The following is a 24900-nucleotide window of genomic DNA, read 5'->3' as shown; positions in this document are numbered from 1 at the left end:
TTTAAATGCTTTCCAAATATGAATGTGTGCGTTTCTGGTAATGTATATTATCCTGCGTGCCAAGAGTGTTCCATTAAAACAATAAGGAAAAAGGGCCACATTCATCAGAGGAACATAACATAATTCAAGTCACTTTTTCATTATTTACAGAAAAGAAATCAGAGTTATTTTGTGGGACAAGGTGCAGCATACATGAACAAAACCAAACAAACCAGGAAACTAAATATAACTGCAATAACCAAAACATAATATTTTGTCAGGGCAATGTACTCCCATGTACGCGTGACTGGCTGACACAAGGAAAATAGACAAAGATGATTTTTAGAGGTATTTTCTTAAGACCTCACTTCATTTCCCATGAAAATAGTAAGGAGAGTGCACAGAGGTGAGTACATAAAGCAGGGCCCAGGAGCAGGAAGTCAGACTTGGGGGGTGCAGGTGACTGTATTCTTAAGGTTTTTTCCTTTTTTTTCATTCGTGAGCTTGGTATAAGCTGTTTTAATATCTTTTCTGAAATCCTCCTTCTGGCACTTGTAAAAAAAGTTGTAAAAACTGCTCATCAACTGCGTAAGTAAGTTAGCGGGTTGCTCTTGCAGATGGGAACACATCGGCCACACTTGATTGAGATTTTCAGCCACTGTTCAACTCTGGGACAATTTCTCTCCCCATTTCTCAGTCCAGAAACACGACCATGTCCCATACCGTGTCTTGTTGCTAATAAACATGGTGCACTGTGTCCCTTGTTTTCTCTGCAATAGCCAAAAGGTTTTTTAGGAGGTTGAATCCCTTCTGCCTGTGATTTTTAACATCACTCTTTGAATCAAAGTCAGTTTTGTTGACAAATACGATGATGAAAAATATTCATGAATAAGCATTTTTAGGGCTGCGATGACAAATCTATAAAACTGATAAAAATCAATTAGCAAAAGTGTCAACAACGTTTTTCCATAATTGATGCACTGTGCTGCGTCTTTACTCTATTAGTTTTTTTTTTTTTTCAGTTTGTCTTCTTCCTTTTTTGTCAGATTATTTAGTGGTTGGCAACTAGCTGAAGTTGCACTACCGCCACCTACTGGACTGGAGTGTAGATTACCTGGGCTGCCGGGCTGTATGCATCACATGTAAACAGATAAGCGTGGCGGAGTAGACGCCGAGCCACCAGGTGAAAGAAACAAGTAAACACGAGAATAATGGCAGAGCTGGAGACTGACACCCGCTGCTCAGGATCAATTGCTTGATCACTGCTTGATGATTCCATTTTTCTCATACTGCGAATTTTCACAAATAATACAAAATAAATGCATCCATTCAATGTGCAAGGTGTCTGTGTGTGACTTCTTTTTTGGATTACAGATCCAAAAAATGCATCCGAAAAAATGGACTCTGTATGCAAAGCCCTTACGACTCAAGCTCTTGTGGTATATAGTCAACTAAAACTAAAACCAAAATAATCCCGACTGACTGCGATAACAACCCTGAGTTTATTGCTGTATCTTATTTCCTAATGTCACTTCAACTGCTGTTGTAATAATCCCCATTGATGCTGCTATAAATATTTTTATTATTATAACTATCATTACTATTATTGTTATAATAATAATAATAATAATAATAATAATAATAATAATAATAATAATAATAATAATAATTATTATTATTATTATTATTATTATTATTATTATTGCCAGTATTTTTATTATTCTTATTTTTATTATTATTGCTATTGTTTGAATTTATTTTGTATTTTGCTGTATAGAACCTGTGTTTTTATTTATCTTCTTTCTACTCTTATCTATTCTGCACATCTTTTTTTGTACTACGGTGTTACTTGCTGCTGGAATCTGAATTTCCCGAGGGAACCCTCCCAAAGGATTAATAAAGTTCCTATCTAATCTAATCTAATCTAGACTAAGACCAAATGGTTTCACATGATTAAAATATGACTAAAACTAAATGTTGTGTTATTCAAAGACTGGGACTAAATCGTAATGTTCTGTCAAGAGTAACGCTGCCATTAACCCACACATCTAATTAAATTTGCCTATCAGGGATTGGTTTCAGTGTGAGGAAGTCATTTTTTCCAGCTTCTTTTTGGAGCTCCAGCAGCACGCTAAGGCCAACTCACATACACATCATAATCCTCCCAGCAACGCTAAGGCCTCCTAATGGTGGGAGCTCAGGGTACACATTTTAAGGAGAGGATCACAGAGGATTTTTTTTCACAATGCCCAAACAACTTTATCTCACATTTTTAGATGCACAGGCAACAGCTCTACTTTGAGCCTTCTGAGCATATCCAAGCTCCTTACCCCATCTCCAAGGATAGATGGACTCTAAACTAAAAGCTGTGCCTCTGCATTCAGCTCTGCTTACCACTTCAACATGGTCTAGAGTTCTGTAAGACCCTGTCCTCCTTGAGCCATGTTGTCAGCCTCCAGTAGAGCCCCCCTCCAAAAATCTGTCCAACAGGGAAGGGAAGCTGAATGCATTTAGCAAGCGGCTGTCATTTGCTGGCCCAGACAGGTTCAGCCTGAAGAACACAGAGTGACCACTTTGTTAATCCACCACTTAACAGTCATTGCCATTGAGTTTCTTTGTATCTCTTAGCGTAGAAATCTGAACTGCGAAATGTGAAGGCTACAGATACTTCTTCTTTTCTACATGTTTACATTTTCCACCAATATGGAGGAGCTAATGCCACCACCTCATCAAAAAATGAATTAGTCATTGGTGTCAGCACCCTGCAGATATATTACAGTCACAGTCAGTTTCTGCGACGGGGTGTTCAGACCTTCTCTTTACATATTTCAAATGGTGCAAAGACCACACAGCAAACCCCAGCTATCAGCCAAGTTTATAAAACAGCACGTACCTGGAGACTGCTCTGCCATTTATTCTGACAACTCAACCCGACAAGACTGATGGAGTGCTGACAGTGTGGATGGATGGGCACGGGGGAAAGGAAGGAAAGTAAGACGGAAGACTATGAGACTGGCAATGCCTGATGGGTGGGGAGGAGAGGGAGAAAGGCGCGTAAACTGGCAGCTGACGGACAGATGGAAAGTGAGAGGTAGAGTTTGCTCAAGGTGCGTAGGGTCAGTAGAGGAGAGTATAATGGGGTGTGGGCGGACGGCGATGGTCGTCGTGTTTGCCACAGGCCTGCACTGCTCCAATGATAACTTGCGGTTTTCAAAATGTTCCTCAGAGCCACAAAGAGGCCAAAGAAATGGGCAGCACTTGGCAAGCTGAGGACTATTCCATCACAAACAAGGACCTGGGACCCTTACTCGCGAAGAAGGAAATGTCTCTAAAACATATACCACCCAATTTACTCTGGCACAGGTTGGAAACTAAACTTTTATATGCATAGCTCTAACCCCAGGGTTTGGGGACAGAGGAGATGATGGATGAAAGCAGAAAGCTACCTGTTGGTAAAAAGAACGCTGCACTCAAAAAGCGTGCACTACCCTTCGTTTTGGGACTTGTTATAGAAATTAAATGCATTGGTTATCAAAGTTTTGTAAGATTTGTTTTATAACCAGGCTCATATTTTCTGTTTTGAACCAAGAAAATAAGAAAACTAACATCTTTAGTTTACGTTTTAACATCAAGAAACCCACAGATCAAATTTACACTATGGCCTAAAGAAATACAGTCAGTACTGGGGTACAACTTAATCCAGAATTCAAACAGAAAGGGTTTAAAGGAGATTATGTTTTTGGGAGAGTTTGTTTTTCTGTGATCAACATAACTCAAAAAGTAACAAACTGATCCTGATAAAACATTCAGGAATTGTTCAAAATGGGATAAGGAACAAGTAATTACAGTTTGGAGGTGATCTGGATCACCATCTGGATCCAGGACTTTTTCAAAGGATTCTCTATCATTGTGAAATAGGGCTTTTTTCACCATATGTGTATATAACTCAGTTATAAATGGTCGGATTGCTCTGAAAAACAATACAAGACAAGGTCACCATACTTTCTGACGGATTTAAAAGTACAATCCAGATCCTGGCAATATTCTGGATTCTAAGATCCAGAATATGAAATATGTACTGAGTCATCATAATTTTAAACACTGTCAGGTAACAAATTATTGTACAAACCTGCAACTAACACCAAATTGTAGCAGACAGTCTGCTGAAAGGGAGTATAACATTAAAGTAGGACTAAATTGTTGGCGAAAATCACAATATGCTTAGTGGAGGTCTGGACTCTCTGAGTGCTTTTGTAGTTATACAAGTGGCCATTTATTTTTTTTATTTTTAAAGTAAAATCTGCATGGATTTGTGTTACTTGTTAGTAAACACAAATTCAAACTGGGCTCCTCCATAAGTGCCAGCAGCAGCGCAAACCCACAGCCTCCGACCATGACCATGAACACACTTTCTAGCTGTCGCTTTCTAGATGTCATCTAGCAACTTTTTTTGCCACTCACAGAAATAAGCCTATAAACTATATATATATATATATATATATATATATATATATATATATATATATATATATATATATATATATATATTATAAACCAGAATCTTTGTTTACATTGTTTACCAGCATGTAAGTGAAAAAAAATTGCATTAGTAATGTTGAGAATTTTTATTGTGACTACAAAATGACAGTGATACACATTGGCAACAATTGTTGTCCATGGGGCAAAACATGTTGATGACATCAACATGAGAAGCAAATAGCAGCAACCTCCGCTGTTTAAAAAGAGGTTGTCAATAGTTTTTTTTCATCTTAACAACTTCAGCCTGTCCTGTGAAACAAATTGCAGCCATCTTGCAGAATGTTGTCATGTCTTACAGCCACACTATTGACTAGTTCTGTCTAGATCAGATTTCTTGAGTCAATCGAATAACAACTAAGCCAGGCAACAGGTTGAGGAGGCTCAACAATAAGGAGGAGTGAGAACTTCGGGGATTACACAAGCAAACATTGAACAGCAGGTTAGAAAGGTCAGATGAGGGAGAGTGAGAAAGAAATGGACGAGAAGAGCAGTAAAAAAATGGGATTTGTGCAAGAGTGCGTGTGTCCAGTCTGTGGAAGCGATGTATGTTTTTCTGTCTGATTCCTGGATAAAGGCTTGGACAGCAAGGAGGGAGGAAACAGAGCTGTCGGTGGGATGGGACGGGATTAAAGGGACAAGTGTGGAATCTCGGGGTCAAAGCTAAGATTTAAGGTCATCACCCTTGAATATAGATCACAGCAACGGCTTTTAGTCTACGGGGGCTCGCTCTGTGTTTGTCTGCGTGTGAAAAAAAGAGGAGGGGGGAGATGATTTGGATGTATTGTGGGAAGCAGAGTCAGATTTTTCATGCCTTGCCTAGGTACACAAACTCTCACTTGAACCGAAACCTCCAACACACACGTGCACAAACAGGCATGCAGAGATACATCTGAGCCATTTTTCTTCTGATCCAATGAACCTCTCACTCATGAAAAAGTCATTTTTTCACCCCAAGACATATGAAAAAAAAAAAGCTCATACTTCTCTATCGGTGTGTGTAGAAAACAAGACACATTGCAGAAGCCGTACATTTAGTTTTCCTGTAATCAAAACCAACTCCCCCTCAACTTAATCTGCTTTTATCTGGAATATTTCCCTCCATTGCTGACATGCCTGACACGGGGCCTTTCATCATGCTGCTCTTATTATCAAACACTCATCTCGATGCTCCATTTAACATGCATTAATCAGCTGCTGTCCTCCCCAACGATAAGCACACACGTCTACGCACTGAGCTTTCTTCCCAGTTTAACTCCCTCCTGCCAGGCACAGCAGTGTAATTTATGAGCGGTAATTATGGAGGTGTCAAAGAAACAGAAACAGTCCTGCTGCATAAACGAGTGACATGCTGCGTGAGGTGACTTCCTGTTTTTTGCCCTCTTGACCCAGTTGGGTGACCCATATCTCTTAATTAAGGGGGGAACACTTTGACAGCGCACCAACAAACATCAGAAATAGGCTGCACTAGCTGGATCTCTAAGAAGTGGTTCACAGCAAATAGGCTATGAGCTTTATATTTGAGTTAAATCAGTGAAGTTTTTGAGGGATCAAAATATTTACTATCCGTTCTTTCAAAACTGTGAAAGTGATTTTGGTCATCTTTTTTAAAATAAAAAGTAACAATTCAAAATAATGTGGATCTCAAAGTTTCTAATTGATTTCAAAAGTCTTCCTTCTAGATATACACTTACCGGCCTCTTTATTAGGTTCACCTTGCTAGTACCGGGTTGGACCCCCTTTGGCCTTCAGAACTGCCTTAATCCTTAGTGACGCGGATTCAACAAGATACTGGAAACATTCCTCAGAGAGTTTGCTCCATATTGACATGATAGCATCACACAGTTGATGCAGATTTGTCGTCTGAACATCCATGATGGGAATCTCCTGTTCCACCATATCCCAAAGGTGCTCTATTGGATTGAGATCTGGGGACTGTGGAGGACATTTGAGTACAGGGAACTCATTGTCATGTTGAAGAAACCAGTCTGAGATGATTCCAGCTTTATGACATGGAGCGTTATCCTGCTGGAAGTAACCATCAGAAGATGGGTACACTGTGCTCATAAAGGGATGGACATGGTCAGCAACAATACTCAGGTAGGCTGTGGACTTTAAACCATGCTCAGTTGGTACTAAGGGGCCCAAAGTGAGCCAAGAAAATATCCTCCACACCATTACACCACCAGCAGCAGCCTGAACCGTTGATACAAGGCAGGATGGATCCATGCTTTCATGTTGTTGACGCCAAATTCTGACCCTACCATCTGAATGTGGAGCAGAAATCCAGACTCATCAGACCAGGCAACGTTTTTCCAATCTTCTATTGTCCAGTTTTGGTGTTGCTGTGTGAATTGTAGCCTCAGTTTCCTGTTCTTAGCTGACAGGAGGGTCACCCGGTGTGGTCTTCTGCTGCTGTAGCCCATCTGCCTCAAGGTTGGACGTGTTGTGTGTTCAGAGATGCTCTTCTGCAGACCTCGGTTGTAACCAGTGGTTATTTGAGTTACTGTTGTCTTTCTATCAGCTCCAACCAGTCTGTCCATTCTCCTCTGACCTCTGGCATCAACAAGGCATTTTGTCCCACAGAACTGCTGCTCACTGGATATTTTCTCTTTTTGGGACCATTCTCTGTAAACCCTAGAGATGGTTGTGGGTTAAAATCCCAGTAGATCAGCAGTTTCTGAAATACTCAAACCAGCCCGTCTGTCACCAACAACCATGCCACGTTCAAAGTCCCTTAAATCACCTTTCTTCCCCATTCTGATGCTCGGTTTGAACTGCAGCAGATCGTCTTGACCACGTCTACATGCCTAAATCTATTGAGTTGCTGACATGTCGCAAGTTGGACAGGTGTGCCTAATAAAGTTGTCGATGGGTGTATATGCCCAAAAGAACCCCCCTCACCCAAAAACATGTGGAACATACTGTGAAATAGTTTTAAAGGGCTCAGTATAAGCTCACAACAAAATTTAATTGTGCAAATGTAGGTTTTGGTCAAACTGTTCCCCTTTTTTAATATGTACAGGGCTTGGAAAATAAGACATAAAACACCTATCATAAAAATAGCTGGTTGTGTTGTAATAGCATGACGTTCCTGAGAAAAGAATAGGTTCCTGGACCGCTGCTTAAACACGGTTTTACTGGCTACCTGTCATGACCTATATCAACAGTTATCTGGTCCAGGCCTTCACATGGCTCATCACTTCAGCTCCGTTGTTGTTCTTTCTGTCTGTGGTGAGACGACATGCTGCTCGGGGAAGGCGAGAGCTTCATCACTGTTTACCTTTTCCATGCTTGGTCTACACTAAAGCTGTGTGTGGGCCAGACCCCCGTGGAGACTGGTCGTGGAACTACTGTCAGCGATGTGAACAACACCAATATCACCTCCTGCTGCACCGACAGGTTCCGCACCATTATCTGGGTGACTTGCTGACCAGAATTTCTCAATCATGGGCTGTAAAAGAAACTGGCTTTTGGTGGATAGTTTTGTCTTTGGTATGGGGCTGTGTTTTGATGCAGGAACTGCTGTTATCTGATGTTTTTACATGTGTTTTGTGATCTTTTCTGTGTTTCATCTTCTCACTGCAGAGCTTTGATGTAGTTCTCTTTTGAGATTTGTTGAATCAATGATTGTTTTCTGACCCAGCTTTAGTAGATGTTAGATTTTTCTTTTTTTCCCCTTCAAACATAGAATGCCATAAACAACAATCAGGAAGTTTTCCAGACTAAGCATCTCTTCGGGCTATTCACTGTCAATACAAACACTGACTTCTCATTATGACTTGGCTTTGGGTTTGTCTTTCATCCTACTGGAAGTGTGAAAACAACTGAGAAAGTTAAAGTTAGTGACAACTCCTTAAAAAGACTGGAAAGGTCACAAGAAGGTTTAATATATATATATATATATTCCAGTCTTTTTAAGGAGTTGTCACTCATATATATATATGAGTATATATATACTCATATATATATATATATATATATATATATATATATATATATATATATATATTAAACCTTCTTGTGACCTTTCCAGTCTTTTTAAGGAGTTGTCACTAACTTTAACTATATATATATATATATATATATATATATATATATATATATATATATATATATATATATATATATATATATATATATATATATGAAGAATTTCATTATGGACAACTAAAAATAAATGGGGGAGGATGTAAAGCAGTAACCCAGCCTGCCAAGGTAACTCTCTTTGCATCCTGTTAAAGGTCATTTAAACCACTTTAAGTATTTTTTTAGCAGAGAAAAACACAAATCTCTCTTCTCACTTCTAAACGCTATCAGCCAGCATGGTACCATCATGGAAACTTTGATGTGCCGTAAATAAATCTGGTCCTGACCTGTCCCGATCGAGAAACTGAGAAAAACACACACTGCCTCCTAATCAGATGCAGTGGGTGTGCGCTGCTGCTGGCACCGAGCCAAAAAGGAGGAGTCCGGTTTAAATGTAGTGTTTACCAACAAGATACACAAATCCCTGCAGATTTTACCTTCAAGCTAAAATGAAATAGCCACTTGTGTATCTAGAAAAGCACTCAGCAAGCACAGACTTCCAACAAGCATATTAGCCCTCATTTATCAATCTTGCATGGGAATTGGCGCAGATCTGGGTGTAAAATTCAGCTTGCGGAAACGTTCCCGTGTGATTTATGAAACATGCGTATCAGGGCCAATCACGGCGTACGCCTGATCAGCTGTTGATAAATGTGTTGGCTGAAAACAATTGTAATTTACATGACATGCCCCTAAATATTCAAGGTTTAGCTGGCCAAACCCACGCAACATGGAGGGACGCATTACAGGCAAAAGGAAGCAGATCCTTTCAGTTAGAAAAACTCGTCTGCAAGTAAATCACTGCAGCTATCAACAGCGTGGATGTGACAAACTAAAATACAGCAAAGTTTTAAACATTTTATTTACACATCATTTGTTTATACCTTGATTTATTCATCTGCGATGCCTAACTATCAGAAGCCACATTTTAAATGTTCCTGTTCAGGTCCAGAAACGTGGAAAGTTGTCTTTTAAAGATGTGTTTGAGCTCTGAAAGAAGCTGCAGACTCCAGCCTGAAACTGTCACAGACTGAGGAGGGAGTGGAGCTGAAGCGTGTCAATCAAATGCCAATCTGTGTGTGGAAAGGAGCATGCACCCATTTTTCAGGTGTACGCATGTTTGATAAATGAGGGCCATTGTGATTGTCACCAACACTTGAGTCCTACTTTAATGTTATACTCCCTTTCAGCTGACTGTCTACTACAATTTGGTGTTAGTTGCAGGTTTGTACAATATTTTGTTTCCTGACAGTGTTGAAAGTTATGATGACCCAGTACATATTTCATATTCAGGATCTTAGTATTCAGAATATCCAGAAATTATGGCGACCTTGTCTTGTATTGTTTTGCAAAGCAATCCAACCATTTATGGTGGAGTTATATACACATATGGTGAAAACAGCCCTATCAAAACTTCGGTTGCTAGGCGCTACCCGGGTAGCTGCCTGTTGCAGCAGCTCTCTCGTCTTTGTCCGTTTCTTGTGGTTTTTTCGTCTCTTTTTTGTCGTCTTTGTGTTTGGAGTGGATCATCACTTTGTGTGGTTCGTTGTCGGTCACGGACACCAAACTTTTTGTGGCTTCAGCGGTATTTTTTACTACTTTTCTCCTGTGTTTGTCTGGAGATCCTACATGTAACCATGGCTGCATTGTTTACATGCGAAATTGGCTGTTAGCAGCCTGTAGCATGTCAATGCTAACTAGTGTAGGGCTTGATGATTTCCCTCGAGCTGAGGAGGAGGAGGTGAGGACGACGTGCTGGTTCTCGGATGTGCGCTGGGAGGTGACGACGTGGACCTGTCCTTTCATCCATCGTTGTTGGGAACGTGGGATCTCGCTCCGGGGGATGGATGAGCTAGCTGTGCTAACCCAGCGACATCATGCTGTCTCGTGGCTGACGGAGCTGACATCGGACGCCGCGACACATCGGAGGAGCTTCGCCTGCTGTGAGCAGACAGGATCCAGGAGACAGAGACTGAACAGACTGCTGGGGAGGCTCAGTCCTGGACCCTGTGGAGGTGGAGACTGGCTGGGCTGGAGAGTGGTGGACGAGTGGTGGACGGGATGTCGTCATCTAATTTCTCATGGACATTTTTGCACTTTCTATACTCTTTCTTACTTTTGTTTTCTTAAATGCTGCGGTGACTCCTGAATTTCCCCTCGGGGATAAATAAAGTATTTTCTATTCTATTCTATCCTATTCTATCTCACAATGATAAAGAATCCTTTAAAAAAATCCTGGATCCAGACGGTGATCTGGATCACCTTCAAAATTTAATCACTTCTTTCTTGTCCCATTTTGAACATTTCCAGAAAATTTCATCAAGATCCATTCATTAGTTTTTAAGTTGTGTTGTTCACAGACAAACTCTCCCAAAAACATAATCTCCTTGGTTATGGTTATGGATTGGCATTCTTTTGCTGTCAGAGGGTTTCAAAGTCTGACTAAACTCCACCTCTTTGCTTCACAGTAGCTTGACAGAAATTAGAGGTCAGCATTTCCATTTTGGCACCTGACAATAATAGACAAAACTGTAGCTAATGTGAAATTAAAAAAAAAAAAAATCTTTACACACTTGTTCCCTACTCTCCAGGTGAATACATCCTTGTTGACTTCAGTTCTGAAATCAGAAACAAAGGTTCTTTTAACATCCACATTCAAAATACAGGCCCCAACCTGACTTTCTGACACAGAACACTTTCAGGATAACAAGAACGACTCATTAAAGGTTCCTTGAATAAACCCTCTCTGTTTTAACACATTGAACTCTGCAAATGAACCTTAAGACACTGTAAACCCAAGCCAGGCTCAGCCCACAGATGGTGGTCTCTCTCATTTACTGTGTTCGCTGATGACCCTGGATATGGACAACTATTATGAAATACAGGTAAATGTTTACTGTCATGGGATGACATCACATGACCAAAGGTTTGTAAAAATATACAGGTGCTCCGCCAAGCCCTCGGCCCTCTCTGCTTCCTCCAGTCCACGCTGCTTTGATAAAAACAGCTCTAACTGTGTCCACATTTGCTCTGTTTCGTTTATTTAGTTGGCTCCTGAAAACATAAACTATTACTTAGCTGTGTGTTATTAGAATGTAAGCTTTTTTCCACAAAGGAGGTTTAGGGTCGAAGTTAGTGTGTGCATGTCTGTATTTATTTGAGGAGAGTTTTCCTTTTCTCTCCTGTCGCAAATTATGACCCTGGAGATGATTGTTTTAAAAGGCATAGCATGGGGCATTGGAGCTGGAAACACGTGTTATGATTGCAATTCAGGAGATTACCTGGAAATCAGAAATTCATATTATGTTCCCATTTTGTGACTGCAGGGTGGTTTGAAGCAAGTTGATGGATAGGCCGACTCTAAACAGTCAGAGGACAGATATAAGAGGATAAAATCCTTGATATGACTACTACAAGGAATAATGAGGATGACAACAGTGATATAAGTGCTATTATTATTCCCTCCCATTATATAGGTATTCCATCAGCTCCTCTATTGACAAAATGATGAAGCCTACTGCTTTTGTACATACCTGTGAAGTTGAAAATAAGTTGTTTCAAAAGCCCCATATATAGTTGGCCACTCATCTAAGAAGACTCAGATGCATAAAAGGCTGGCATTATGTGGTCTGTGAGGAAAAGGCAAGATAATAAACGATAAAATAAATACAAAAACGACAGGAGGAAAACCTAGTTAGTACGACAACAAATTCACTAAGAGCTGAGTCTTAGACCTTCTGACTCATTCTACCCCTGAGGACAAAGAGGAGAAAGCTCAGATTAAGGGCCTAAGTGTTCCCTGAACAGATGACTCTTCAGATATCTCTTAAAGAAGAAGAGAGTCTGGCTAGAGATTCAGAGCCGTGCTGGGCTGGGAGCACCAGGCGTCTTTCACAAGCAGAGCATAGTGGGGGAGAAGGAGTGTAGACCTGGATGAGGGACCCCAGGAAGGCAGGAGCGATCTTGTCAATGTTTTTTCTAGGCCAGAAGAAGAGCTTGGAATTTGATTCAGACTGCTACTGGAAGCCAGTGAAGACAGATTAACAGCGAGGTGACATGTGCTGTTTTAGGCTAGTTAAACACCAGATGTGCTGCTGCATTCTGGGTAATCTGCAGAAGTTTAAATGTACACAGAGGGAGGCCTGCCAGGAAGGAATTGCAGTAGTCGATGGGTGATATCACGAGGGCCTGTACCAGAAGCTGTGCGGCCTGTTGTGTCAGGTATGGCCCAGTCGTTTAGGTTTGCCCTAATGAGGTTTGCCCCTTCATGCAAGTGGCTGGGTTCAAATCCATCCCTGCATGTCAACCCCCCACTCTCCCCTTCTTTCCATCTCTATTCACTGTCCTCTGTACTATTTAATTGAAGGCATTAAAAGCCCCAAAAATAATCCCCCTCCCCAAAAAATAAATCAATAAACTGAGGTAGTTCCACTTGATTTTCCAAAATGTGCCAGTGTTCTGTTCATTATTTGCAAACAATAATGAATTCTTTACTCAGAACACACAGCAAAATTAAAATAACATCAAATACAGCCTCAATTTTTACAAGTCACTTTGGATCAGAATAATATAAAGCATTTTTAGGTAACATCTACTCCTATGTTTCTATTTAACTTCATGTCTGATTATTTTACAGTTTGGCTTAGAGTCATTATGTTAATAATAAATGGGTAGTATGTTTTTTTTTTTTTTTAATTCCTGTCATAACCAATATTAACCCTCTGCTGCATGAAATACGAAAGCCTGTGTTATTATTGTTTTTTTTTGTTTGTTTTTTTTTTTCTATTTTTTTCTCCTGAAATGTTATTTTATCATTCTAAGGGCATGGAAAAAACTTTTTTTTCTCTCTCTCTTTTTTTTTTTTTGTAATTTCAAAAAGTAACAGACAAGTCCACACCAGTGGACTACCTGAGCATTCAACACAAAACAGTATGAGCTTAGTCATATATGTTCATGCTTTTTCAAAACATTTTAACCTTCTGATGCATTGACTTTTTTAGAAAAGGACAACCTAACAAATTTTTGAAAAAAAAAAAAAAATTACACCCTTGGAAGATTAAGGAAAAAGTCCTGACACAGCCTGTTTTGAAGTTCTACCAGATAAACCACTGCAGTGACCAACATGCACCAGGAAATTAAATCAGTATCTCTGACAATAAAAGCCATGGGGCAGTAGCTCAACATAAGCGTCATACAAACTGTTCTGTAAACTTAATATTCCATACATTTCTGCCATATTCCTCATTAACATTCTTAGTGGGAGTTTACAGAATGCAGTCATTTTATGATTTTCACCAGCATATACCCTGCAGATTTTGATGTTTTGCAGACTTTTCTGGAGTGAAACTTCAAGCTAAATGCAGTAAAAACTCTTAACATCTAAAGTGGCTGGTGCTGCGTACATGATCTTTTCTGCTGAGGTTTCTTTTTTTTTTCCCCTTTGAATTTCATTGCTGTCACACCCGCTTCTCAAACAAGACTGACATCCTCCCTTGTTAGACATTCAGCAGCCACACTGTAACCTGAACCCCATGCTTACACACACACATACACACTCTCGAGTTGCCTTGCGTTGACCTACTGCCACTACACTCCTATCACAACCTGTCTACATCTGGTACCAAACTGTGTGTGCGTACGTAGTGTGTCTATGTGCAGACAAAGCCCAGCACCTCAGCTGTAGCCGACACTCACTGCCAGCCCGGAATCTAATATCCGTCCCATTGGAAACACATGTAGAAGTCTGACAAAAGCCGGCATGTTCCCTGTGCCTCATATGTCAGCAGTCAGTCAGTCTCCATGCTGTCTGTTTAGTCCTCTGCAGCATACAGCAGCCATCACAATGTGTACAATGTGTGCCAGATGAAGCCTGGTGGGAGTTACATTGATATTTAAAGCCACAGTGAGGAGTTTTTAGCTTGTGTTGAACTTGGCACCCTCTGTGGAGACAGCGGTCCCCCTTTTCTTTACTGAACTAGATCTCTACATCCTCAGTGCTATTTTTGTTTAAAAAAAAAAAAAAAAAAAAAGTCTGTTAACAATTAAGCACATAGTAAATTTGTATGTAAAGGCACTGTGAGGGCTTTATAAGTGATCCTTAAACAGTCTCACTCTGTTTATTTACTTGTTCATAATTCACAGTTTAAAATGCAATTATCAGTCCCTCATTTGCTTCCAGGACAAATGCACGCCTTAGGAAGAGTCATGTAGTTATGACAGTGGGTGATGGTGCTCTTGGGAAATTAAGTCTTTTTTGAGGAAAACACAGCTTTGTGTTGTGCGCAAGGCTTGACATTAACACCCGCCAACCCACCAAATGTGGGTGAATTCCAGCTGTGGTGGGTAACACTGTCACTCCTACTAGCCACTTTGGAGAGTTGAGTTGTTTAATTGTAGTTTTCTGATATGGCATATAAAATACAATACCCATTGTAGTATGAGACTACGACACTACAACTCCCATGAGCACTGCCTGCACACAGTGTTTGCTTATTGGTCCATTTGCTAAGTCTTTTGCTGACGTAAGCTGTCAGGCACTCAGACTTCATCTTCGTCTTGGACACCGTGACAGCTCCTGGTGTTTAGCCCCTGATAACACAATTTAAAAGTTCACTCGTGTCCTTTTCGCTCTCCATTGTACACAGATTCAAGTCAAAACTCCTGTAACTTTTTGAAAGTGAGGACAGTTATTGGATGGAGCTCATTTAAGCTCACACTGCACTGTTCTCACCAGCAACACTCACCTCGAGCAGGGAGGGGAGGGGCAGAGGAGAGGAGCGTACGGAGAGAAGAGAAACTGGTCACAGATATGAGGAGCTGTAGGAACAATATTGTAACCTCCTAATATACAAACACTTATCGAAGTTATATGTGTAGGTTCACTCTGGAAATACTGTAAACAAACCAAATAATTCAAAATAAATACGACACATACTTATATCTATTGTTTTCCTCTTCATGATCCACTTTTTGACTCAGAAAAAATGAATGACTATACTACGGAGAAACTTATAGTCCAGAAAGTATGGTACTTAATTAAATACTGAAAGATGATAGTTGTAAATAAATATTAAAGCAGACAGTGTTTCTAGCTAGATTTTTCAGTTTAGTTTTTATCTTTTCAATTAAACTTCAATCTTCACAACTTTCATTAAATGCAAAAATAAACCCTTCCATTTATTGCTTTGTCTCAATAGACTGCAAAATATCATACTAAAAGAGCCCAACCTTCCACACAACCATTTCAGAGCTGAATACCTGATAATGACCTGTGGTGTTAAACATATATGTAGTCTTGATTTGAGTGTGCTCACGGATCATTTACATTTAAAAAGGTTTTAAATCTAGTTCAAGTAAATTTTAGCATGTCATTGTCAGCTTCAATCATATTAAACATGCTTATCCAGCAACAAAATTGTGGCTAGTGAAAATGCTGAGTGGCTAACTCTGGGAAACTCTGCGACAAAAAAAAGTTAATGTCAAGCCCTGGTTCTGTGAATCTTTTCAACTATTAAAATAAAGTGTAAAAAGAAAAAAAAAAGAAAAAAAAAATCCCTGACTTAAAATTTGGATTTTTTTTCTTTTTAATTGATTTTTATTTCGGTCATGTAAGCACACTTATACAATATCACACATTGTCAATAGATGATCACATTGGATACTGGTCTTGATTGTTTTTTTTGGGTAGCATGGAGGCATCTCCACACAGGAGCTATTAAAACCACCATCAACATGTTATTAGTTAACGACTATCACAATAAATGTGATGATAAATAGACCAAAATGGTTTTCACCAGTTTATCAGGTTTATATGACTTGAGTGCATTTCAGACCCTTATGGTAACTAAAACAATTGTTAAAGTTAGACCAGTCGCACAGCAAAATTTATCAACGTGTGCTATAAATAACAACAATAATGACCTGGTCATTTATATCGTGTTAAAATGAATAAATTAAAAAAAAAAAAAAAAAGAAAAAAAAAAAGAAGAAGAAGAAGAAAAGGCTTTGATCTATTAAAACCCTTCGACAACAGAAATTATTTCTCTATGACAAGGCCAACACCAGATACAGGCAGCTGTGATAACGTGAACTGTTCAGAGTTGTGACTCAGGCTGTGTTGGTGCTAAGCTAGTTGCTCAAAATGTACATTTCTGCAGCTGGTTTGGGCTTTGATTCCTACCACAAAACCTTGCATCTTTTAAGATTACAGAAATTTTATCACCTGCATTGACAGTCCTGTTTGTTGCCTTTTGAGAAACTGTGCTTCAGTTTTACTCAGCGGCACAGACAGCCTCACTTTAGACGCTAAGGCTCCAGCGCATTTTACCTGAGCTGTCTCCTTATGTGTTACTGATTGTTAACTGATTAAAATGACTAAATCCTTTCCAAACCTGTCCTGACATCCAGTTTTCTCAAGTGGCTATCAGGAGTCCCCCAGTTGGAGGAAGTAATCAGACACGCTAAGGAGATTTTGAAAATCAGCAAGTTGTGACAATCTGTTTTGGCACTTTGTCAAACCCTTCTTTTGTCACCCCAACAACTCTGAACGCTAATGTGTGGTGAAAGCCTTGGTGAAGCAGAATATTATATGAAGACTTAAAGAGAAGAGTGAGGGCCATCCAAGAATTAGCATGTGTGCTAGCCAGAATCAGTCCCGAGGGGGAAACCAAAGTCTAGCCACAGTGTCCCGACGGACATCCTCTGCAGAGGTTAGCATATCCCCGTTACGGCTGAGCTGCTGAAAGTTGTATGTGTGTGTCTCTGTGTTTGTGTGTGAAGGGTTATATGGTTATGGGAGGGTGTGCGCTTGTGTGTGTGGCTGGTGAAAGATTTGTTATTTGGAGAGGTGAATTTTAATGACGTTTGTCAACTCTAATACTCAGGGCTGCCCAGCTGTGGACAAGACTGAAGTTTTCTCAGCTTGCTTGGAGTTTATTTTCAGGAAGTGCCAGTTTTTAAACTGACTACTGCAAGTTTCTGGTCGTAAATAAAGGTTATGAAGAGAGATACATTGATAAAAGGATACAGACACTTTCAATCACAATTAATCTTTATGTTTATAGCCCCAAATCACATCAAATGACATCTCAAGTCACTTTGCAAAAATATTAACTCCTTATTAAGACCTTATTCTGATCCAACATGAGTAATCAAGTCAGCATGTGTCCAACTACAATGGAGAGGAAAAACAGGCAAAAATCTGTTGTTCCATCAAAGACTTTTGTTTTAGTTGTTTTTCTTTGTCTACAATCCATTCTTTAAAGAGGACATACAGTCTTTTTTTTGTTTTATGTCTTCTGAGCTTTTTTTTTTTTTTTTTTTTGTCTTTATCCATTCTAACGTTGCTCCCCAATTGTGGAACAGTCTTCCCCTTCACTGTCCACTTTTAAAATGCGTCCTAAAACCCATTCTTTATTCTTATTATTGGCTTTTAACCTTGATGAGAGTTATTTTCTTTGCCTGATCTTATTTGCTTTTATTTTCTTATATTAGCTTTTAATTGTATTTAGTATGTTTTCTGTTATGTGTCTGTTTTTAGCATTTTATTTCTATCTACCTGTACAGCACTTTGTTAACAGCTGTGGTTGTTTTTAAAAGTGCTTTATAAATAAAACTGGTATGGTATTCTCATTGTTTATTAGTAACCAAAGATTACCTGTGTTCAAGTATTCCTTCAACATTTGTGTCCATGTTGAGTCTGTCTTGTTTCTTGTTTTAATTTGTAGTTCTTGCCCTTTTTGTTTCTTGTTTAGTTTCAACTACCCCCCTTTTGTGTTGTTCAGCCTTTTTGGAATTCCCCTCATTAGTTTCACCTTGTTTCCCCTCACACCTAAGGATGGTTACCTTTTACATTTGAAATAATTGCACAGTACCTGGCAGTAGGTACCAGTATTCAACGGTACCAATTTAGGTACTTTTGTGTGTGTTCATGGGGTAATAAGTATTATTTTTTCTTAAATAATAAAATCTTAAAGTTGCTGAATTTAACAAACTTATTTTTCAATATAAAAACTTGCAATGCTGTGTTCATTGGTGATGTTGGGGTCGTGAACGAGCGACAGGGGTCGGCTTCTGATTGAGAGCCAATTTGTTTTTGTTTTTTTTTGTTTTGTTTTTTTTTGTTTGTTATTTTGTTCTTTTCTTTTAAGCCGCACGTGTTTGGAGCCAATTCTATTTTTTTTCTGAAAGAATAAAAGAATTGGATAAACAATAACGTTTGTTTTTGCATTTTATGATTAAATTTTTTGCACCATGTAGTAAGTAAATAAAGGAAACGTATATAATTCTGAAAAAAAATGCAATTTTTTAAATCAATTAATAGTTTTGAATATAATTTTCCATTATTGTTAGTTATAAATTAATTCAAGCAATTGAAGAGCCACTTGGAAGCCAAAAGAGCTGGCTCTTTTAAGTGAGCCAAGCCAAAGGAGCCAGCTCTTAAAGAGTCAGATTTCCCAGCACTAGTGTTCATGTCCAGCACAGAAAATCACCCACTCTTCCACTCCCGTACAGTCACAAGGTTGAGTTTAGGTACCAATATATGATACCATTTGATTTTACTTCAACTGGTAGTCGGCACTGGATCAGTACCTATAAAAGTAACTAACTTTGTACCAATCTCTTGTCATACCTGTGGCCTGTTTTACATTATCATGTGTACCATTATTCATGAGTTTCAGTCCTTTGACCTTTTTGTTAATTTTAATGTTTGTTATGATTTGGTGCTACTTACATAAAAATTAATTGATTGACTAGCTGACCGATTGACTGTACCAGCCATAGCAGCTATAGTCTGGAAGGTTCACTGTATTGATCCAGAGGAACCTACGAGACAGGGGCTCTGGAACTCCAAATAAGATCTCCTCCTCTGAAGTGCAAGACCGCCATACAGAAAAAAAAAAAAAGAATGCACATGCCTTTTGGAGTCATGACATACAAACCTGCAGCCGTCTCCTCTTCTGTCAGAGGAGCTCGGTGCACATGTGCCAAACATTACCCTCTGCTGCATGAGCCTGACTGCATGTGCCTGAAAACCAACAAGCTGTGAAACGCTGCCCTCTCAAAACCTTTCTCCCATAATTCAGCAGGACAGGCTGACAGCACCACCTTCTTCTCTTCCACCTCACCGTCCAGACACGTCAGCTGCTTCCATCCATACTCAGCGGAGACAGACTGATGTGTTCACAGCTCATCATCATTATAACATAAAGACACGGTCAAGTGGCTCCTCTGCTGTCTGTGTCTGTCTATAGTACCAGTGTGTGTATATGTGTGTGTGTGTGTGTGTGTGTGTGCGCGCACTTTCTGTGTGATCAGATACAATGTGTTTTTAAAGTGCTGCAGTGTGCCAGCTCTAAGCAGCCAGTATTTCTTTTTGCCAGTGAGGCCTGTCAGCCAGTTACCACACATAAATGCCCCCTAATTCTCCCGTCAGTGGCGGGGTAATATCTGATTTACAGGTAATGAGCCGCATCCCATTCAGCAGAGCTCTGCCAATGGCTCTGTCTTGCTGTATTGTTCCATATCTTTTAATATTTTTCCCTTTTTTTTCTTGCATCTTAACCATTCCAGATCCGTTTCTTTTCAGAGAAGTGAAGGAATGTGCAGCAATCTTTGAGGAAAAGAAGAACTCATCCAAGCAGACTGGGACCTACTTCTGTTAATCTACCGGAATCTTAAATGTGCTGTAATCTCTGTGACTGTTAGAATACTTACTCCAGTGAAACGTTCCTCTACCTGTACCTAAACTCTCACTGTTTTTGACACAGCCTTTACATTTGCTACATGGACACTATAAGACTGTTTATGCTCAACGTTAAATACGGATCCGGATATGGACAGTGTTCTTTCCGTGTTCTGCGTTCATTTCATCCAAATGGAGCAGTACCACTGGAAACCAAGTGGGCAGTGTTGCCTTTTTTTTTTCTTAAAACAACTGAACGCTGATTAAACTTTTATATGAACTTAAAAGGCAGCGGGGAGCCGCCCAAGGAGGTAATCATTTAAGCCGTCGCGATTGCGGGCCCGGGCCTCTGCGACCATTGCGCTTCTGGAGTCCTGTGCCGCTTGTTCAACCTCTTGAAGGGTCACCATGATTTCCTTTGCCATAGCTGAACTCACCTCACTAGCCGCCCTTCGACCTGCATGAACTCCAATATCGTACACTCCTCTTACATGGGCATCACGGTTGCCGCCGCCCGCGGTCATGAGGTCAGCAGCTTGTGGGTTGAATTCGGATACAAAGCTACGCATGAATTCAACCAGATTTGGGAATTAGCCTGCCTGGGAAAGTGCTGCCTCAGGGAGCTTGAAGAAACGAACACAAGGTCCGTACTCACCGAGTGCAGCATGGGCGTAACAGGCTTCCTTATAACGATGGAGGTCAGCAATGAAGATGTTGAATGTTAACTTGGGAAGGCGGTTAACAATAAGTAGATCGCGGATTAGGACATACATTGCTATGCCTGCATCCTGTAAGTAGGTGGAGAGGTATTCCACGACTCACATCCAGGGCTCCAAGATTTTCATCTCTACACTGAGGCATGGGCCGACTGTGACCCATTGGAGAGCCATTGAGCTCTTCATCAGTTCAGCAAGGGCTGTGAGCATCGCTCCACTCAAGATATACCGCATGTCGAGGTGGGAAGATGCTCCTTCCAACATGAAGCGGATCCTGACAACCGCATTTGCAACAGTGGATCGAGGACATGACACCGCTTTGCATGCTACTGCGCAGACGAATCCATAAAGAGTTGCCAGAATAGCCTCAGGTTGAAGCTCTCTCCAGTCAACCCCTCCTTGGCCTTGCAGGCTCACCATGGCCCCTGCATTGTAATTGTCGGGAGCCTGTCGCATGGCATCAAGCAAAAGCTGATAATGCACATGCTGACGATCGGCTATTTCCAAGAGTCCCCTTCGCATAACAAGGGGAATCAGCTCTGCCTCTAAATGCATCCGATCAGCTGTTTCTGCCAAGAACTGCCGTGGGTCTTCGAACCCTATTGTGATCAGCGCTATAATCAAAGCAGCTGCCAAATCACCTCTGGGTCCCTCCAATGGGAGAAGAAGGACTGCCTCGACTGCTATCACGAGACCTCGACAAAATTCTGGGTCATCATGACATCCTGGGTGAATGTAGAAGAGGGTCCTCTGCCGTGTCAGGACAATGATGTCTTGGAAGTCACCTTCCACGGCCTGCCTCCTGTTGGCAGCTGACACTAAGGCCAATTCTCCCAAAGGCCGAGCTCTTTGTGCCATAGCGAGAGCGTGCATGACTCAGCTGTGGTCGGGTGATGATGGTTGATCAGTCGGTGCGTGAGTCCACTGGAGAGGGAGTAGTGGTTTGTCTGGAGGTGAATGCAGACGCTGAGAAAAGCTTGAACTGCTGAAAGCAAATCCGAATTCGATCACTGCAAAATACATTGAGACAAAATGCATTTCTACCCGATACATAGGTTTGGTGAGCCATGAAGAAGAATTAACAATGGCAGAACTTTTATGATGTTTTTAACTGCTTCCCTAACCACCGCCTCCTACAACACTACCTCTATTTTTTTTCTTTTATGCAAGAGGTGCTTTAGCAAGGTGCCATGTTTGTTTTTGAGTTTGTTGTTGTCATAAACTTCTGACTTTGGGATGCCCTCAAGAGGATGTACAGGTTAACATCAATGCCACCGTAAAAGACACATGGGCGTATGTAAGTAGTGACTGTTATATTTGAAAAGGACTCATTTTCCTAAGTACAGGGAGTATAAATGGGCCATGCAGCTACAAGCACTTCAACACCTCAGGTTTTTGCATTTTGTCATTGGAAATACAGATTTATTTTATTTTAGAAGTATTATATTAGTTTAAATTTCTACTGGTGTGTCCAATAATGACATGTATTCATATTTGTATCCATATACTTTATATATAATTCTTCTGTGTTTCTTCATGGTCATCTCTTCCTTATTTCTCTCCTCTACTCATTGAGCATTTTGCGATGTGTAAACAGCGCCCTCCTAAATGTTATTTGGCAAATGAGTGGTGAAAATATGATATCGCACAAAGTTGTCCGCAAGGAGGCCAAGCTGAGTTGGCGTCCCTTGGTGAAAAAAAACAAAACAAAACAAGAATGATTAACCAGTCAGATGAGGCTGCGGTCATGACACTGCTCACCTGTGATTGGCCAAGACTGTGTCAAGGGAAGCCACCCTGTCTTTGGCGTCAAACCAATCAAATCACAGTAACATCATCAAGCCACTGAATGAAATCAGGGAGATTAGCACATTAGCAGTGTACATGCAACGACCGGTTGGGTATTTGAGTGGGTGATTGAGTAAATTAATAAGATGTTTAAGCTAAGTCAAGAGGACAATGTACGTGTGTGAATGAGTGACTGAGGGTGAGAAAGTGAAAGGGCATGTGTCGGTTTTCAAAGTGTCGGTTACATAACAAGCGTGTGTAAGTAAAATGAGTGCTCTCTGGGCGCTCTCACAGGTCATTCCATTACATGAAATAGTGATATACAAACTGCAACATAGTCTTTTATGTACCACACTCCCTAAAAAACATACAGATTAGAGGCTTTGTCTCTAGGCTTGGCTTCCTCAAAAAAAAAAAAATCCCCATGCCACGCCACTGAAATATATTAAGTCCCACTTTCTTGTACAGCTACACAGTCTTTCATGTTTTAGCAGCCTAATGGCTGGGAGAAAGTCCTGACTGCTTCAGGGGTTCACTCCTGAGTTGCTGCATGAAAGTCTTGTTTCTGCATCACCTACCCTATACAATCACAAAAGAAAAAAAAATCTGACTACTGTCTAAGTTGTCCTTAATCTTTCCTTTCTCGCGATAACAGTAGTGGTTCATGGGTTTATTAGGGCCCTTGACAAGAAGTCACACGGGGCCCACTACAGCACATGCTCAACCAATCATGGCAATAGAAGCCGGTCTCTGCTAAGAAACCCAGTGTTACTCAGAACCATTCACAGCCCAACATACTATCTGACGGGGACCTGTGTGTCGCTCAAGCTACATGTTATAAGCACATGAGAGCCTACCATTAGATCTAGCAGATGTTTGGTTTAGGACCTGTCAGCTCAGAAAATTGATTGATCCATCTTGTATTGTGTGTCATTGTGAACGACAGTCAAAGACACATCTGGGATGCCTCACATCCTCCTCACAGAAAGCCTTGCACATTTTGTTTTTCTGCCTTGGAGATGTTGTCATGGCGTGATTACCAGTCGAATACCAACGTGTGGTATTATCAAGTCTCACTCTTAAGCCATGGCATGAATTCATGGCTCTGTTATCGGGTTACCTGCTTTGCCAAGAAGAGCCCATGATTACTAACAATTCAGAGGCACAAAGACCCAAGTACAATCTCAATTAAGAGAGGATAAGGAAAATCCAAACAGCAAGGCCCTGCTGTAAGAAATAAAGCTGATGCAGGATAGCTGCTTGAGGCTGGCTTCGGAAGTGCTGGAAACCATGTAAAATAAACATGCTTAAAACCTGGTACAACAAAGTACTTCAATCTGGATGGCTCATTTCTGTAAAGGTACAAACTATGTGTCAGTGTGTGTGTGTGTGTGTGTGTGTGTGTGTGTGTGTATTATGATCACTGGCTGGCACACTATAGTCCTCAGTATGGTAGCTAAAAGCCCACTTCTTAACCTCATACTTCTACAACACAAATTAGGTTGAGTTTAACATTTCCATTATGGCTCCCAACAATGATAGGTTTTATAATTCTGTCAATCAGAAACAGATAGGTGACATCACAGAGTCCATATCCAAGTATTTTACAGTATATGGAGAAATCTTATGTAACTTATACGCATCCTGTAAATGGATGTCAAACTGGTTTTATAGAAAATTCCCTGTCTGGAACATAATTATGAAGGTATTTTGGGTGCAAAATATTTGAGTGCCTGTAACATCAAATTTGTAGTTGTGTACATTGAATTTGTATGTGTATCAGTAAATCTGATTCCCCACACTCTATGAGTTGTGTACTTATAGAATAATTTCTTGTATGTGTCAATTTTGTTCTTCACACAAATACAACACAAAAATACACATTCACAAAACCGTAATTCCAGGTGCACAAATCATATTCACAGGTGCACAAGTCCTTTTCTACAAGTCACGTATTTCAACACTGACATGCTCACATTTTGCACCCATTGTTGCAGCACACTAGGTGTATCGTAGTGTATGAAGTGAAGGTGTGGTGAGAATTTGAATATGTGCAAATTTGAATGTGAACTTGTGCAATAAGTATGTGAAATAATTACCACGAAAAAA

Source organism: Halichoeres trimaculatus, unplaced genomic scaffold, assembly GCF_033239565.1.
Source record: "Halichoeres trimaculatus isolate MK-OKI-2021-1 unplaced genomic scaffold, fHalTri1.1 fHalTri1_scaffold_23, whole genome shotgun sequence".
Taxonomy (NCBI): domain Eukaryota; kingdom Metazoa; phylum Chordata; class Actinopteri; order Labriformes; family Labridae; genus Halichoeres; species Halichoeres trimaculatus.
Note: the sequence above shows the minus strand (reverse complement) of the source record.